This window comes from Lactuca sativa, chromosome 8 (assembly GCF_002870075.4).
Source record: "Lactuca sativa cultivar Salinas chromosome 8, Lsat_Salinas_v11, whole genome shotgun sequence".
NCBI lineage: Eukaryota > Viridiplantae > Streptophyta > Magnoliopsida > Asterales > Asteraceae > Lactuca > Lactuca sativa.
Genome location: NC_056630.2, coordinates 29174580 through 29192123, shown reverse-complemented (window position 1 = coordinate 29192123; position 17544 = coordinate 29174580).

Below are 17544 nucleotides of genomic sequence, written 5' to 3'. Positions count from 1 at the left end.
TTGATCACCGAACTTTTTTTTTTGGCTTTATAGGGGTACAATGTGAGTTTTTTGGTCTAAAAGGTCACTGAACCGACTATCAAATGGTTAAAGGGACTAAAAGAACATGTTATATCCTATTTTAGGGACCCATAAAGCCCGACAAAAACTTTAGGAACTCAACGGGTAAACCATAGAAAGTTCGTTGGGCATTTGTGTCATTTTTCCATTTGAATTCAACCCGGTAGATATAGATTATCAATTATATCTTACCATATAATTCCTAGATTTATGGGATCTCTAATAACAAATTTAATTAGACATGTTTGATCCTATCTATGCCTCAAAACTCTCTTGCTTAGGTATCCTTTATCACAAAAGATTTCCGATCAAATTGTCCAATTTGAAAAAATTGTGTAATCGGCCTATAACTTTGTTATAGAAATCGCGAATACACCCGCCCATCGAAAGACAACACTAAGCGGTTAGGTATATATCATTTATCCCACTAGTGCATACAAGAGATGTGCGGGTGTTTTTCAAAAGGATTGCATAGATTTGAGGTTTGTAAAAAGGGTCTTTATATGTTTTATAATTCTAGTTTAAAAAACATATGATATCATGGTTATTACATGCATATAATAAACCATGATATCAATTTTCAAAAGAAAATCACTTTTAAAGGTTCTATATAAAAAGCTAGTATGTATATAATTTGACGTCAATTCAATTTTAATAACCGGTATTAAGTTTGAATGCATTTGAACCTTCTATATCTTTAATAAAACTTCTTTTTATTACTTATATATTTGGAGTTTGTATAAGTTACAAAAATCACCATTTTAAAACTTATAATAGAGTATTTCAAAATTTGTCGTTATTAACGATTTTATAAAACCGGGTTTTATTTTAAAATAATAACTTGTTACATCTTATGTCCAATTTTGAAAACTCAAACTCCATGTGATGTTTATTTTGTCCAAAATTATTTTTGCATGTGGAAAACTAATTTATCAACCATACATAATAATTGCACAAAAATAAACAACACAAACATGCATAAAAAGATATGTGCATAAACATAACCAACTAATGACATTTTTTATGAGTCAACACAAAAATCTCAAGTCCATTCCTAACGGGACATTTAAGGGGACGAAAAACTTCTTGTAACGTTGTTGAAGAAGCTCCCGATTGAGTAAGCACTCATTGCTTGCAAAAGATTAGAACAACTTATTGAATGCTAAAATTCAGAAACCATCGCAAAAATACCAACAATCCTTTATAAACAACATTAGCGACACGTTTCAGAAAATGTCACTGAAAATCCTGCACACCTTTTAGACTTGAAAATTGCTCTTTTGTCTTCCAAAAAAGGTTCCAACTTGATTTCTTGTTACATTTTTGTACAAATAAATTAATTCTAAAATGTAACATCCCGGAAATTCATAAGTATAGGTGAAGGGCTAAAAGTGTAAATAAGAAGGTCGACTCGGCGAGTCAATGGATAGACTCAACAAGTCGAATCGCGCTCGAGTCACGTGTTAAGTGACCAACTCGGCGAGTCGCATGGGTAGACTCGGCGAGTTGGTGCTGTATGGAGAAAACCCTAATTCCGGAGGTTGTGCCCTATATAAAGAACATAACATCCTTTCTTCAGCCTCCTTACCACCCTTGTGAGCTTACAACCCGAGAAATCGAGTGGAACTCCATTGATAGTGAAATTGGAGCTTTGGGAAAGGAAACCTTGAAAAGGGAACTTGAAGGCTAAGGGATTTCAGCAAGGGAGTGATATAGATCCGAGGTCTACTTCAGTGGGAGCTTGCATTTGAGGTAATAATCTGTTCTTGAGCTTTTGTGCACCTAGATCTATCAATTGTGGGGTTTTGGGGCATAAATGAGGTCCATCTCGAGTTTGGTGTAAGATCTGGGGTTGCTACCTCAGATCTAGGTTGTTAATGACCCAAAAAGCCTTAAAGTCTATGCCCAAGAGTTGTTGGTGAAGTTCTTTTGTCCCAAACCTTAGCCCAAGAGTGTTGTGTGCTTAGATCTCTTTGGATTCACGTAAAGTTTGCTACTTTACGTGATGGGTGGGTTGTAGAAGGGTAGATCTATGGATTGGAGCCCCTGCATGGCTTAGAAAGCCACTGTATGGGTTAAGAACTACAGGTACTCGGCGAGTCACATGGGTGTACTCGGCGAGTTGGATGAAGATGGACAGGGACTCGACGAGTTGGAAGAACAACTCGGCGAGTATGTTGAATGTTGCCTTGGACTCGGCGAGTCTGTTCTTGGACTCAGAAAGTCGGGTCGTGAATTCCTAATCTTTTGGTTGAGCTGTGAATCGGTGAGTCGAGGGACGAATCGGTGAGTTGAGCGAGAAAGGACTCAGAGTTGGTTGGACTCGGTGAGTCTTGAGACGAATCGACGAGTTGATTCGTGGATTGGGAGTTTCTGAGTTTAGGGACTCGACGAGTCGATGGGTTGACTCAGCGAGTAGGGTCAACCAGGAAGATTGACTTTGACTGAGGACTTTGAATTGGACCAAGGGTTGACCAGTTGACTTCTAGGGGTATTTTGGTTGTTATTGGTATTTATTGGTTTCGATGATTCAGTGGTGGAGTTCGTGACGGTGGTCGGAGCAGCGTGATCTTGTTCGTCAGTCGGCAGTAGCGGGTGAGTCTTCTCACTATACTTTACCTTGAGTAGGTAACCAGAGTTATGTGATAGAGTATCTTATATGCTATATATGCTATGTGTAGCACTACATTGTTTCTATGTGATTTATGCTGTGTGTATATCAGAGTTATGACCAGAAGGTCCACAGAGCTAGGACCATAGGGTCCCTAGAGTTAGGATTAGAGTTATGTGCCAGTGTATTGTATGTTATTTATGTTATGAGATTTGTTGTGATATGTGATATGCATGATTCAGAGTTATCAGAGTTAGGACCCTCGGGACCATAGAGTTAGGGCCAGAGGGCCCATAAAGAGTTGGGACTGGAGGGTCCCACTGAGACACGCTGACCAGAAGGTCAACAAAGCTATAGCCTTGACTAGCTAATATGGGTTAGAGTGGTATTTTGGGGGATTCACTAAGCTTCGTGCTTACAGTGTTCTGTGTTATGTGTTTCAGGTTTCTCAGGTTCACATGGACGGCACCGGCTCGATTGTACACACTAGGGGAAATGTTTGTTTTAAGGATCCTGGTATATTAATTGATTGAACAAAAGAGTTATGAATTGTAACTTAAACAAATGGGATTTTTATGAAAAATGTTAAGAAGATAAGCGATTTTAAATGAAAATTTTGTTTGAAAAATTACAGTGTTACATAAAAACTAATATATTACTTTACAAAACTAAACAAGAAAAACTAATCTATTTAATTATTACAACCATTTTATAAAACAACCAACACAACAACATAACAAACATAATGGTCCTTGTCTAGTTTATGCACATCATATTACATCAACATACACATAAAACAAACTTTGTTTTTCTAAGACAACTTTAAATGACAAAAGATGCATGAAACTTGTGTCATATAAAATAACAAAAAAAAGTTGTCATAAAAAATATGTATGAACTTATTTTTATACAAAAACAAGTTATCCATATTCTCCAAAAACTAAGATTTCCGAAAATCAAAAAAAATCTAGCCAAACTTGCAAGGTGGCTCTGATACCAATTGTTGGGTTTTAGTTCAAAAATAGTTTCATAAACAAGAAAAATATGGCAACGGAAGACTTTAACTTTTGAAATACATAAACATTTTATACCCACCAAGGATCTTCTTGAAAGTTATAGAAATATTAAACACCAACCAAAAGAAGGATGAATAAATAACAACCTTTGTAGTTCTTTGGGTCCTCTTGGGAGGCTTGGAAGTTAATGAAGAATGTGGAACCTCTGAGACACCAACAATGATTCAACTTGATGTAGATGCTAGTCCAAAACTCTTAAACTCTTAGGGTTGAAGTTCATAACCAATATGAACTTCAAGAGAGAAAAAGATATGCAAGTAATCTTTAAGAACTCAAAGCAAGGAAGAGATGGAGAGTCTCCTAGAGAGCTCTCGACAATAAGAATGGAGGAAGGAATGGTGCACTAATTCAAGAGTGCAAGCCTCTTATTTTTATGCATAAAGTGAAGGTATTAACCATTAGTCCTTAGCACTTTAAGCAACCTTGTTCCTATTGTCATGAGTGTGTCCATGCATGATTAATACTTTTTATTAAACAATTCAAAAGCCCATACTCCTCCTCTAGCCTTCAACTTTCGGCCATGTTGAGGAAAAAGAGAAGATTATGTTTGAATTTTATAAACTCAAAGTTTATAAAATATAAATTTTGTCTTTTAGGAAAAAGTCAAACTATTCCAATAGTTTGTACATGACTGATAAATCATACCATGTGATATATTATGTTACTTGCTAATGAAAATTATTATTTCCTAGAAATAAATAATTTCCTTTTTAATTATAAGAGTTTTAATGAGTATTTATTAAAATCAATTTCTAATAAATAATCAATTGTATCAAGTTGTTGTTAGTGTGACCCATTAGTATGATATCACTTTAATATGACTATTGAGCATACTAGACCTTTCAACGTGATCACTTCGTGATGAGGCGAGCCTCATGATTTTCGACAGTCACGCATGGCACCACAATTTGAGGTTCTGGGAGATCATTTTCAGGGAGCTTTATATAGAGTTCCTTTTTACTGTACTGTTCAACCGGGAGACCAGGATTTGGTCAGATAGCTCAACCTTGTCTTTCAAGCTAGGTGGAGTTGTCCGTTGTAACACTCCAGTCTAGGTATTCCATGTTAGCCCTTGAAGTATTTCCTTTTGCAAATGAGAACCTTCCTTACGCTGGGCGTACATATGTGTACGCTTGGCGTACGCTTGAGCATGCATCACGAAGCTGAGGCTCGTATGTGGGGCGTACGAGGCCAGAGACCAAAAACCCTAATTTCATGACTTGCACCCTATTTAAACAACCTTATATCATTTGGACCAAACCCTAATGAGCCTCCATAGCCCCTTTTGTCCTTAAACCCATTATTTGCAAGAAAGTATGAGATTTGAGATTAAAGGTGTGTTAGTGGCCTTTTTAGAGGGTGTACAAGAAGAAGAAGGTGGTGTTCAAGTCTTGATCAAGGAAGTAGCCTTTGGATCCTGCATCTAGAGTATCTTGGAGAGCTTTTGAAGGTAAAAAGCTTGCATCTTGTCTATCCTCCTTACTTGTTTATTTAGGGTTTTCTTGAGTCCACTTTTGAGTCCATAAATCATCTCTTAGGAGTTTAGGCAACTCTAGAGGTTAGGAAGGTTAGATCTGAGTCTCTTGGACTTGTTTATAGTATACAGATGTAAACTTGATGTCTTCAATGGCTCCATGCATGATGTAAGACCATTGGAAAGGTCTTAATGAGGTAAATTGAGTTGTTTGGATATTATATAGCATGCAAAGTCATAAAGTTGTCAACTTTATGCCTTCGAACCATTAAATCGACTCATATCTAGATTTAGACGTTGAGATCTCAAAATTTAAGCACTTAATGGACTTCCGTGCATGATCATTTTGTACGTTAGGCGTACTATTTTGTACGTTGGGTGTACTGCCCCTTAGCCTAGTACGCTAAGCGTACAAAGGAAGTACATTGGGTGTACGCTATTAGGAAGCTTTGGGCCTTAGGAGAACTTCAGACCTTTGGGCCCTAATTGTTTTGGTCCTGGACTAGCTGCTGTTTGGGCCTAAAATTATCTTTGGGCCAATGTGGGTATGTTTGGCCCCATTGGGCCTTGTGGCCTAATATAGAATTGGACTTTGATGCTAGGCCTATTAGTGAAGGAATGACCTTTGGGCCATTATGGAGGGACTTGGACTTAGAATTTTGGGCTCTTTGATTAGGATTGAGTTATAATGCTAATTAGGGTATGTGTATATTTGTTCAGTGTAAGACTTTGGCTGGTAGTTGAGCAATGATTGTTTTCAGCAGACTGAGGTGAGTCTTCTCACTATACCAATGGGTCGAAGGCACCAATGTCGGCCCATTACTTGATACGAGATTTTAATAGTTGAATATGCAATGGTTTTGTGATTTGATATGTATTGACTAATGTGAAGACCATGGGGGAGCCCATGGAACTTGGTAAGACCATGAGGGGTAGCCCATGGCATTCCAGATGAAGACTACGGAGGGAGTCCATGGAAAATCTATGTATATATGAGCATGGCATTAGTTGGTTATGTGTTTTGTGCATTTTGGGAAACTCACTAAGTGTGTGCTTATTGTTTTGTTGGGTGTTTCAAGTACTCCTGGTTCTAAGGGCAAGGCCCAGCTTGATGGTGCAGCATGCACTCTCCAGTATTTCTGCACTTGTTTTGGATACTCTGATCTTTTGAGCAATATGTTATGTAATGGAATTTTGGAAAAACAATTATGAATGAAATTTCTGATTGTTAAATGAAAATTTTTATTTTAATTTTTGGGTTGTTACAAGTTGGTATCAGAGCCTTGGTTTGAGGGATTCAGACATACTCTCAGATATGTCAAAACTCAAACCGAGGAAATGGTAAACCTTTTTCAAAAAGAAACCAAGAGTTAAAGTTTTTCTTGAAAATGGTTTTCTTAAGTAAAAGGGGGATAGTACATTACACGTAATCGGCCGAGCTCAAGTAAGTGTTCCCAATATTAGCCATGCTATAGTTATATTTTGAAAATTGATTTTGAATTGATTATTTGCTAAGTGTATGCTTTCCAAGTGGTATATGTCTAGGATTGCATAGCCTTGGAATGATGGATTATGCCTTATTCTTATTCCTTGTTTGGTTGTGGTTTATGGTAGAAGCTTTATTTGACAATCTATGTGATTCTATTTGTGTATAAGTTGCATGCATAGGGAAACCTACTATGATTGACTTAAGTTTCTAGTTCGATGAGGATTGAGAAATCCTAGAATAGCCTAGGATTTGAGTTTGTGTTGTATTATGTGGGTCATATTATTTGTGGTTGGGTGAATTAGAGACATCAAGTATGGCACCGGGGAAGGTACAGGTAGGTGTGGAAGGTAGTATTGGGACCCATACTACAGCAAGCACAGGACCTGTACCCAAAACAAGGTCAGACCTGGAAGCTCTAAGGAGTCTGGTGGGGAGAAATTGCTTCGAACTTCCTTATCAATTGCTACTTATGTTGTATTTTCAGTTGAGGATGGTGATGATTACATGAGGAGATTCAGGTGCAGGATCAGGATTCAGATCAAGTTCAGGATCAGGATTAAGATTAGGTTCAGGCTCTCATGTGGAGCCCAATGCTGAGAGGCTGCAAGATCTTATCACGGCTGAGGTTACTCGTGGCATCCTTGACACTACCCGGTGATCTTTGTTATCGTCAAGGAGGGGATCATGGAGATTATGAGGAGCGGCTCAGGTCCTTTCGAGCCAAGATTGTTGTGGGTCTGATTCAAACTCGAACTCCCTCATTTTGGGAGTTCAAGGCGTGCGGTGCGCCTAGGTTCTTTGGGGTTAGGGACCCCATCACGAGTCGTCATTGGGTTGCAGACATGGAGAATGCCTAGCGCACGAGCTTTTTCCTCGAGGTTGAAAAGGTAGGGTTTGCATCCTGTATGCAAAGGAATCGGGTGTAAGATTGGTGGTAGGAGGTTACCCGCAAGGTGGGATCAGCGGGTGTGGTTGAGATGTCTTGGGAGGAGTTTGTATAGAGATTTGATCTAGAGTTTGCCCCAGCCATTGAGGTGTAGCGTCTGGTGAGGGAGTTTCAGGATCTTCAGCAGACGACAGAGACTATGGTGGAGATCACCCCTAAGTTTAGAGAGAGGGCACTATTGGTTCTACAGTACACTGTGAATGAGGAGATGAAGAAGATGAGGTATCACTACATGCTGAGGGATGATATCTACGAGTTTGTGAGATTTTCGTGGTGCAAAACCCTGAATGACATGGTGGAGAAGGCTCAGGAACGGGAAATTTAGTTGGAGCTCCGGACGAAGCGGAAGTCGGATTAGGTTCAGGCAGCAGTGGGTCAGACTAAGAAGCCTAAGACCTTTGATCCTCACAGTCGGGGTCGCTGTGCCAAGTGCGGCAAGCCGCACAGTAGAGGCTGTTTCTCAGTAGGCTCGACAATTTATGCTTGTTGCCAGCCGGGCCACAAAAGCACGGATTGCCCCAAGAAGGGCTTAATTTGTTTTCACTGCAACCAGACCGACCATAAAAAAGCCAATTATCCGAGGTTGATTGGAGGAGCAATGGTGGCACCTGCGCCCGCTACAATGAGGATTACTGATGGCCACCCGATCAAGATAGAGGCTCCTGCGGTGAAGAGCCATGCATTTCAGCTGGCCACATAGGAGGCGCAAGCAACGCTGGACGTCATGACTGGTATGTTATCTATTTCTATATTATTTATTTTATTGTTATGCTCATGTTGTTATGATCTTGTATAGGGACCTTTTTGGTCAATGGATTGTCATCTCATGTTCTCTTTGATTCGGGGGCTACACGATCATTTGTATCTCTTGCACTTAACAATAAGTTCCGAGATGCTCCAGGGACTTTGGATTCCCCACCTAAGGTGGAGATTGCAGATGACCGTACCGTGAGTGCTGCGAGGGTATTTCGGAGGAATGTTCTGAATATGTTCGGCAAGAGGTTTCCTATTGATTTAGTTCTGATTCCTTTGAGAGGATTGAAAGTAATCATCGGAATGGACTGGTTGGGCCCAATGGGACCATGATAGATTGTGAGCGTCAGCTGGTGAGAGTTCGAACCCCAAGTGGAGGAGATAAGGTTATCCATGGAGAAAGAGCCTCGCATGGGCCAACCATCCGTTCGGCTGCGAGGGCTAGGAGACTTCTTCAGTAGGGTTGTTCTGGGTTTCTAGCTTATGTCTTCGTTTCAAGGGTGGAGGCCACGTTAAAGATGAGCAGGGTATCTATTGTGTGAGATTTTCCCGATGTTTTTCCAAAGTAATTGCCTGGGATGCCTCCCGAGAGGCAAGTAGAGTTTTGGATTGATTTGATGCATGGTGCGGCTCCGATAGCCAAGGCGTCGTATCGTCTAGATCGCTAAGGCTAAAAAGTATTTTATCTCAAATTCACTTTTTACGACCCTCGGTGTCGTGCCGGTTTTGCCGCAAAACTTCGACAGGTCATAACTTGTTCGTTATAACTCAGATTTTGGCATTCTTTATATCTTCGGATTCCTTGTCACGACCACTAAAACTTTCTTCATAGATATTTGATTTATCTATTATTTTATTTTTTACGCTTATTTTCATTCTTAATTTATATATCTTATAAATAAGTATAATGCACATAAAATCACATAGTTCACATAATATTCAAGTAATTCCTCTTTATTACTTCAAAGTATGTTACAATTGTTGATCCTAACTATTACATTATCATGCTAATGCTTAGCCTAGAAACACGGACGTTACATGTTGATCTTCTAAAAACTTATTTAGAGCAGTTGATGTTGTACAAGAACTGGTAGGAATGCCTTGAATGACCCCAACTTCATCCCAAATTATGCTTAATTTGGTGCAATAGGAAGAAAATTCATCGTATCCTTGTGAGATAGAATAAATATGTTGAATTTGATACTATAAAGCGTCATCATATTGATCATATCTATGATTCAGTTCATTCCAAATTTCTCTAGCAGATTAAAGAAATAATAGACTATTTTACTATTTTTATGTAACAAGTGTTGGTGATTTTATATCACTAATGTTATTTAAGTGTAATGGGCTTAATTTATTGATCAATGTCACTTTGACAATTATTGAACAAATCGGTATCGTGCAAAGTGCACATTTGTTTAATTTTGTCTTTGTTGAAAGTATATTGCTATTTAGGGGCGAAGCCCCTGAACCGAAGGGGGTCTGGGGGCAGCACCCCTGGGAGCAGGGTCCAAGGGACGGCAGCCCTTAGCGGGGTCCAAGGGGGAGAGCCCTTGGCTAGGGTCGAACTGTTGTTGGTACACTTCTTTTTCATAACATATTGAACAGTCTCTCTTTTGTTTTCTCAATTTTCCGAGTCTTATCCGATTAAAGATTGGGAGTACCACCCAAATACTTTAATCTGAAAGTGTTTAACATGATTCTTAGAATTTTCAAGTCTTTCTATACCCAAATTTCTAACAACAAGTTGAGAATCCAGCTGATTACCATGGAATTAGCACGCAACCAGGTTGAGTAGTTCGAATTGGTTGTTGCATGTGCAACAATGGTGTCATCCACGAATCCGAGCTTGTTTTTAGCAACCAACGAGATCATCATTGATCGTTTCCGAGAGTTGAATCCAACTCCATTAAAAGGAGTAGAAATTAGAATCAAACTAGGATTATTAAAAGAAGCTATGAAATATGGACTTGAATGACAAGGATCTCATGAATTAGTATATGAAGAAGTGAATGGAGCAGATGTAGACATTTCAAAAATGATGAATCAATGAAATGATTAAAAAGATGATGAAAAAAAAGATCAAAAATCGAGTTGAATTGAAATTAGAATTGATTTAGATCGTAAAAACCAAGTCTAATATCATGTTGTAAAACTATATATATATATATATATATATATATATATATATATATATATATATATATATATATATATATATATATATATATATATATATATATATATATATACAGAGAGAGACAGAGAGAGAGAGAAAGAAAGATGACTAAAGGGGTGTTTGGCTTAGCTTTTCAAAGCCAAAAGTTTTTTTTGGAAAAGAAAAAAAAAAAAGGAAAAGATGTTTGGCAAAACTAGTTTTAAAAGCTACTTTTCAAGTTTTTATATAGACTAAACTGCATAAATAGTGCTTGTGGTTTGCTTAAAATTGCCATTTTGGTCCAAAAAAATTTGGACTAGCACCAGAGGTCCAAACTTTTTATTTTGTTGTAAGTTTGGTCCAATTTGCTATGAACTTTTTCATAATGACGAATTTGCCCTTGCTTTTTTTCAGTTTTTTTATTCTTTAAAGATTTTTTCTAATTAAAAGAAAAATAAGAAAGAAAAATTTTCTTTTTATTTTATTATTATAATTTTTTATAACAGAAAAAAATGCAAACTCTCTCTCTCTCCCTCTCTCTCTCTCTCTCTCTCTCTCTCTCTCTCTCTCTCTCTCTCTCTCTCTCTTCCCCCCCCCCTCTCTCTATTCTCCCCTAAAAATTAACCCATCCAACTTATCTTCTTCCTGCCACTCTTGTTCTTGATACCATTCCATACTACCAAATGCTCGTCATTGCCACCTGCTTGATGTAAAACTCCACCCAATAACCTTCATTCTTGTTTTCGCCAACATGTCGCCTCCTCTTCCATTGTTGTGAACCACCATTGACGGAACCACCATTAATGGAACCCTAGCCATCGTTCACCCATTACAGTCGCTATCTCTTAGCCGAAACAAGATCTGCACTACCGTCGGGTAAGAACAGAGATGAAGGTCGAGGTCGCCTGAGCCACACCAAACCCTAGGGTCATCGCCATATTCAGATCAAGAAAGGCGAATCTCCATCATGGCGCTGTTAGGGTTCTAACACAACTGATTTGTTGAGACAGTCAATGAGTTTCAAATCAGCGTATATGAGGATAATAGGTTATCGTCGGTGGTCAGTTTAAGACGGGCGACGACGGTCCTGATATGTTGGGCGGCGTCGGCTGAGTTCTACACATTTAGGGTTATTAAGAGATGACAGAAAGAGAAAGAGATGGACACGATGGGGGAGGTGGTTGATTCTTACCATTTAGAGCACCAAGTATTCAGCACGAGAGAGAGAGAGAGAGAGAGAGAGAGAGAGAGAGATAGATAGATAGATAGATAGATAGATAGATAGATAGATAGATAGAAGAGAGAGAGAGAGAGAGAGAGAGAGAGAGAGAGAGAGAGAGTTTGTATTTTTTCTGTTATAAAAAATTATAAAAATAAAATAAAAAACGAAAATTTTCTTTTTTAATTTTCTTTTAATCAGAAAAATTTTTAAATAATAAAAAAACTAAAAAAGAAAATAAGCAAGGCAAATTCGTCCTTATGGAAAAGTCCATAGCAAATTGGACCAAACTAGCAACAAAATGAAAAGTTTGGACCTCTGGTGCTAGTCCAAACCTTTTTGGACCAAAGTGACCATTTTGAGCAAACCACAGGACCATTTGTGCAGTTTATTCTTTTATATAAGGAAAATGAATTTTTTTGAAAAGTTAAGAAATCCTGATTTTTTGTAACTTTTCCAAAAATGACTTTTGGACTGTGAAAAATTAAGTCAAACACACCCTAAGTTTCAACATCTTCTCATTAAATTAGAAAATAAAAAAGATTACATGAATATATATCATAGAAAAGATGACAAATAACTAACTAAATAGCTAACTAACTAACTCGCTTTAATAATAAATCTTATAAAAAAAATAATCAAATATATACATATAACATAATTTATTACTCTTATATTATTAACTTTTTTTACTATACCTGAGCAGGTATTTGCTCCTTTGAAGGTAACTTGGCATGGACATTCTCTAGCATCAAGATACATGACTTTTAATACAGATTATAAAGAGTTTTCATTTTTACTCTTTAGAGCTTATTGTTTATTAAAAGTAAATATGTATTAGAAAATACTGTAGGGTCCATGACTCCATGTGAGAATTCAAGCATTCAAGAAGCCACCGGAGGCCATGTGTGTGAATTCAAGTATTCAACCCGGTGTTTTCATAAATTGACATGAACAATCTTTGATCGATTGCAGTCCTATAAGGAAACTCGTACCTTGACCGATAATTAAAAGTCGAATGCGTTGTTTTTTTAAAAAAAAAAAACAAAAAAACAAAAAAAAACAAAAAAACAAAAAAAACAAAAAAAACAAAAAAAAAAAAAAAAAAATCTACTTTATGTATTATATATAAATTTAAAAATCAATTATTATGGGATACTTAAGAAACTGTTATCTTTGATTTCCACCTCTATACCGTACCAGTTATGGAAGGTCAAATTTTAATTTCACTCATTTGGTCCATTTTATTTTGTTCAAATATTTTTTACAAGCCCATCCCAAAATTAATTACATTTTATCTTTACAAATTTTATTTTTTTAACAACTTTGTTTAAAACTTTTTAGAAGTTTTTTACTATATTTACACTTTCTTACCATTTTTTTACGATTTAACCCACCTATTTTACAATGTTTTTTTACTTACCTTTTCACATTAAACGTAAAAAAATGTAAGTAAAAACGCATAAAATAAAAGTTCCAATAAGTACATTAAATATGAAAAAGAAATATTTAGGAAAATTATAAAGAAAAATAGAAATTGATAAAAAAAAATTTGAAAGTATTAAAAAGTTCAAAAAATTATTAAAAAAAAAAAAAAAAAAAAAAAAAAAAAAAAAAAAAAAATTGTAGAAAAATTTTATAAAAAATTGTAAAAAGTGATTATACGATTGCAAAACAAAGGTTGTAAAAACTTATTAAAAAAAGTTAGATAAAAAGGTTGAACAAAATGTTTTTCTTAAAAAAAAGATTTGGCAAAATTCCAGAAATAACAAAAAAAATGGTGGTTTTGAAGAAAATGACCATGTAAATGAGGGTTTTGGAAAATGACCAAAGGTTCTGCAGAGCACCTACTTCTGATCCATTAAAGTCTTTGTGGATCCTCTACAGCTCTGCGGAATTATGATTTTTTTAATTTGTTTAATTTTTTTTTTCTTTTTTTCATTTTTTTGCGTTCATTTTCGTTTATTAATATTAACTTTTTTAAATACACTAATACAAACCAAATACATATAAATAACGTAATACAAACCATACTTTAGAAAACATAAGCATACAACCTTCATAATAAACATACTTTGAAATAAACTTCATTCATTCAAATCGAACCACGAAAACTTTGATCTGTTTTCGTATTCCGTCCATGGGTTTTCTAGTAGTTTGTGTCCCTAGGTTTATTGCCGCTTGCGTCCATTGGTTATCTGGCTCTTGCTGCCATTGGTACTTGGTGCAACCCTGTCATTGGTTATGTGGCTCTTCCTGTGGTTGGTATTCGGTCTCTTGCGTCCATTTGTTATGTGGCTCCTGTTGCCATTGATGTTCGGTCTGTTATGTCCATTGGTTGTCTGGCTGTTGTTGTCATTGTTGTTCGGCATGTTGTGTCCATTGGTTCTTTGGCTCATGTTGCCATTGGTTTTCAGTCGCTTGTGTCAGTTCCTCTTCTGTCGCTTTTGTCCCACTCCCTAACGCCCCAGTACGTTTTTTCTTTTACTTTGGTTCTTTGGAACGATTTCCTTACTCGTCCTTGCATTGTGAGTGGTGCTATGGCATCTACTACACCTTCTTATTTTTGGTTCCTCATCTTGAGAGGGAATACGATTGGTGTTTTTTGGTCTACTGGCTTGACGTATTTCCATCACAGGAGGGTTAACAACCATAAGGTCATCTGGAACCTCCAAATCACTACGTTCTGAAAGACGGTATACGGCTTGCCCGTACGTTCTTCGATATGTTTTAATTTTATAAGCATCTATAGCCATAAGCCCACAGTGATCATTTTTCAATTGGGTTAAAACCATTATCACATGACCACATGGCAAACCAGTTAGTTGCTAATATCTGCAAGAACAAGTCTTTTGCCTCAAATTCACTATGTCGTCACTTTTGAAGTCATACACTTGATATGTTGTATTCTCAACACCAGATACCAACCATCCTTGAATCCCCTCTTTATTTTTTTAACCTTATCTTCAGCCCACTTCGTAAGTATTGTTGTACTTTTTCTGTTAAAGCAAACATATATTAATATATATGAAATTTATCATATAATTTAAAATTAAACATTATTATATCTGCAGCCATTCGCCATTTGTAAAACCACTTCTGCATAAGTGCGCGAAAGAACTCAAGAAGTGGTAATATAGGCAACTTCCTTGCTTTATTTGATACAACATTCATGGACTCCACACTATTTGAGGTCATATAATCATACCTCGTGGTAGGGCAATACGATGTGGTCCATTTCTCACATGGAATTTGACTGAGATATGTCGCTACATCATCTCTTATATTACGAAGTCTCCCCCAATAGAATTCAAACTCGGTGGTTTTGTAAGCTTTTACCAGCTTCCAAAACAAAATTGTTGTTTTTTTTTTCCAACTGTGTGGACTATGTTTCCTATTAGATGAAAACCATACAATCCATGTTGAGCATTTGGAAAAACATTTTGAATACTTACAGTAACTGCGGGTGCCATATCTGTGACCTTTGTCAGACCTTCCACATCACCAATGCATTCATGTAGTATTTCAAGAAACCATGTCCAAGAATCCGTAGTCTCTTTTGGGCATATTCCATACCCAATAGGCAAGATCTTATTGTTGCCATCCATGGCTACTGAATGCAAGATGGTGCCTTTGTACTTTCCCTTCAAATGAGCACCATCCATAATAATAACTTTTCTACAACACTCTCTAAAACTGAAATTGTTTCTTTCATATAGGTTAAAGCAACGAATGGGGATACATTCCTTGCAGGAGAGGACTTTGAAAACATAATGCTAGAGTTTATCGTGAGTGAGTTCAAAAGAACAGAAGGAATTGACATGTCAAAAGACTGTCTTGCCCTTAAAATACTAAGGGAAGCAGCCGAGAAAGCCAAGATTGAGCTCTCTTCTACAACCAAACATACATCAACCTTCCATTTATCACAGCTAATGCATCTGATGCTAAAACTATGCGAAGGATGCTAGAATCACAACAAAAGAGGTTGATGAAGTTCTTCTGGCGGGTTGGAATGACACGTGTCCCTAAAGATTAAGAGGTTGTTACTGAAATATTTAGGAAGACTCCACGTAAATGAGTGAATCCTGATGAAGCAATTGCCATGGGAGCAGCAATTCAGGTGGAATTCTGAGAGGTGATCTTAAGGAGTTGCTTCTTCTTGAAGTTACTCCTCTTTCTCTTGGGATTGAACACTTGGTAAGACTTTCTCCACCAAAGTAGCCTTGTAATCAATCTTTATACGTAACTATTCATTTAGATATATAGAACATAGGTATTTTGGTCTTTTATTAAAAAAGAATGCAACTGAATTTCACCCATCTATACAGCAAGTTAACCCAAATACACCATGGAATGTAATCTTGAATTCTGGTTCTGTCGGAATCCACTCTTTTAGATTCCACAGCAGCAGACAACTAAACCTAAGTGGGAATCAAAGTCTGACTAAGAAAACGGGAAATGGCATCCACAACAAACTTTGAACTCATATACATCGATGGGTCTGAAATATGTGCACAAGATCTATCACACACCTACCAAAGTTTATGTGACTCATTTGGAAATTAAATCGAATAAAATCAATCTCTTATTTAATCATATTAATCAGATTTATATTTTGCCTAAATATCAGCCTATTATTTATCACTTTCAGAATTCAAATTTGAAACATATAATCACAAATACCCGATTCTTTCTTCCACTGAAAAAGAGCATTAATCTTTTCTTTTCAACAACTTCCCACTTGTGTATCATCTTCAACAATAATCATCTGCAAATCAAACAGGTAAGTTTCTAGATAAACATAATCATGTTGTGTTCAAAAAAACTAAAAATCAACATCAGTTAATGTTGTGTTACCTTCATTCATGTTGTCGTCCAACACCCAATACTCCATAACTTTGGTTGAACTTCAGAATGAGCGACTGAAATCGGATTATACTCGATGTATATTTTAGCCGGAGCAAAGGTAGTCGGAGGTGGAAGAATTTTCTCTGTCACGAATGATTTTAGGGTAAAAGTTGAATTGGGTGTGTTGCGAGAAAGGGAGTGGATACAAGTGAAAGTCAATTGCTTATTTGGTAAATGAAAGTCACCATTGTTTTATACATCTAATATTCAAACTGAATACATGGAGTATATTTTTATTTTCATATTTTTATATTAATTTGTTTACAAAATATCAACCAATGTAATTGATCTATCTCATAATAAATGAATTTACACATAAACGTTTTTCTTAGTTATTTTCTAACTAATATATTCATAATATTTTCTAACTAATATGAATATTAACGTTTGATTATTTATATACTCATTAGAATGTTATTATTCTATTATAAATTTATATTTGTGTATTTTTGTAGTAAATTCTAATTTTAATTTTAACATGTAACTATTAATTGCTGAATAACGACATAAAGTTGTGGATAAAAAATTCAATCCAGAATAATAACATAAAAATAGTATTTTTATGTTCTCACGCTATTTATTGGTTTAATAAATGAATATATATATATATATATATATATATATATATATATATATATATATATATATATATATATATATATATATATATATAGTTTTAATCTCTTTTTGTCAAGTGTTATTCTAATACAACTCTTCATTAATATTATGTCATGTAGATATATTAGGCAACTTATTTCAAAATTCAAATTTATATTTTCTAATTATATGTTAAATTTGAAGTTATAATAACTTTAAAATTTTGATATATCTCTTAATTAATAATTTA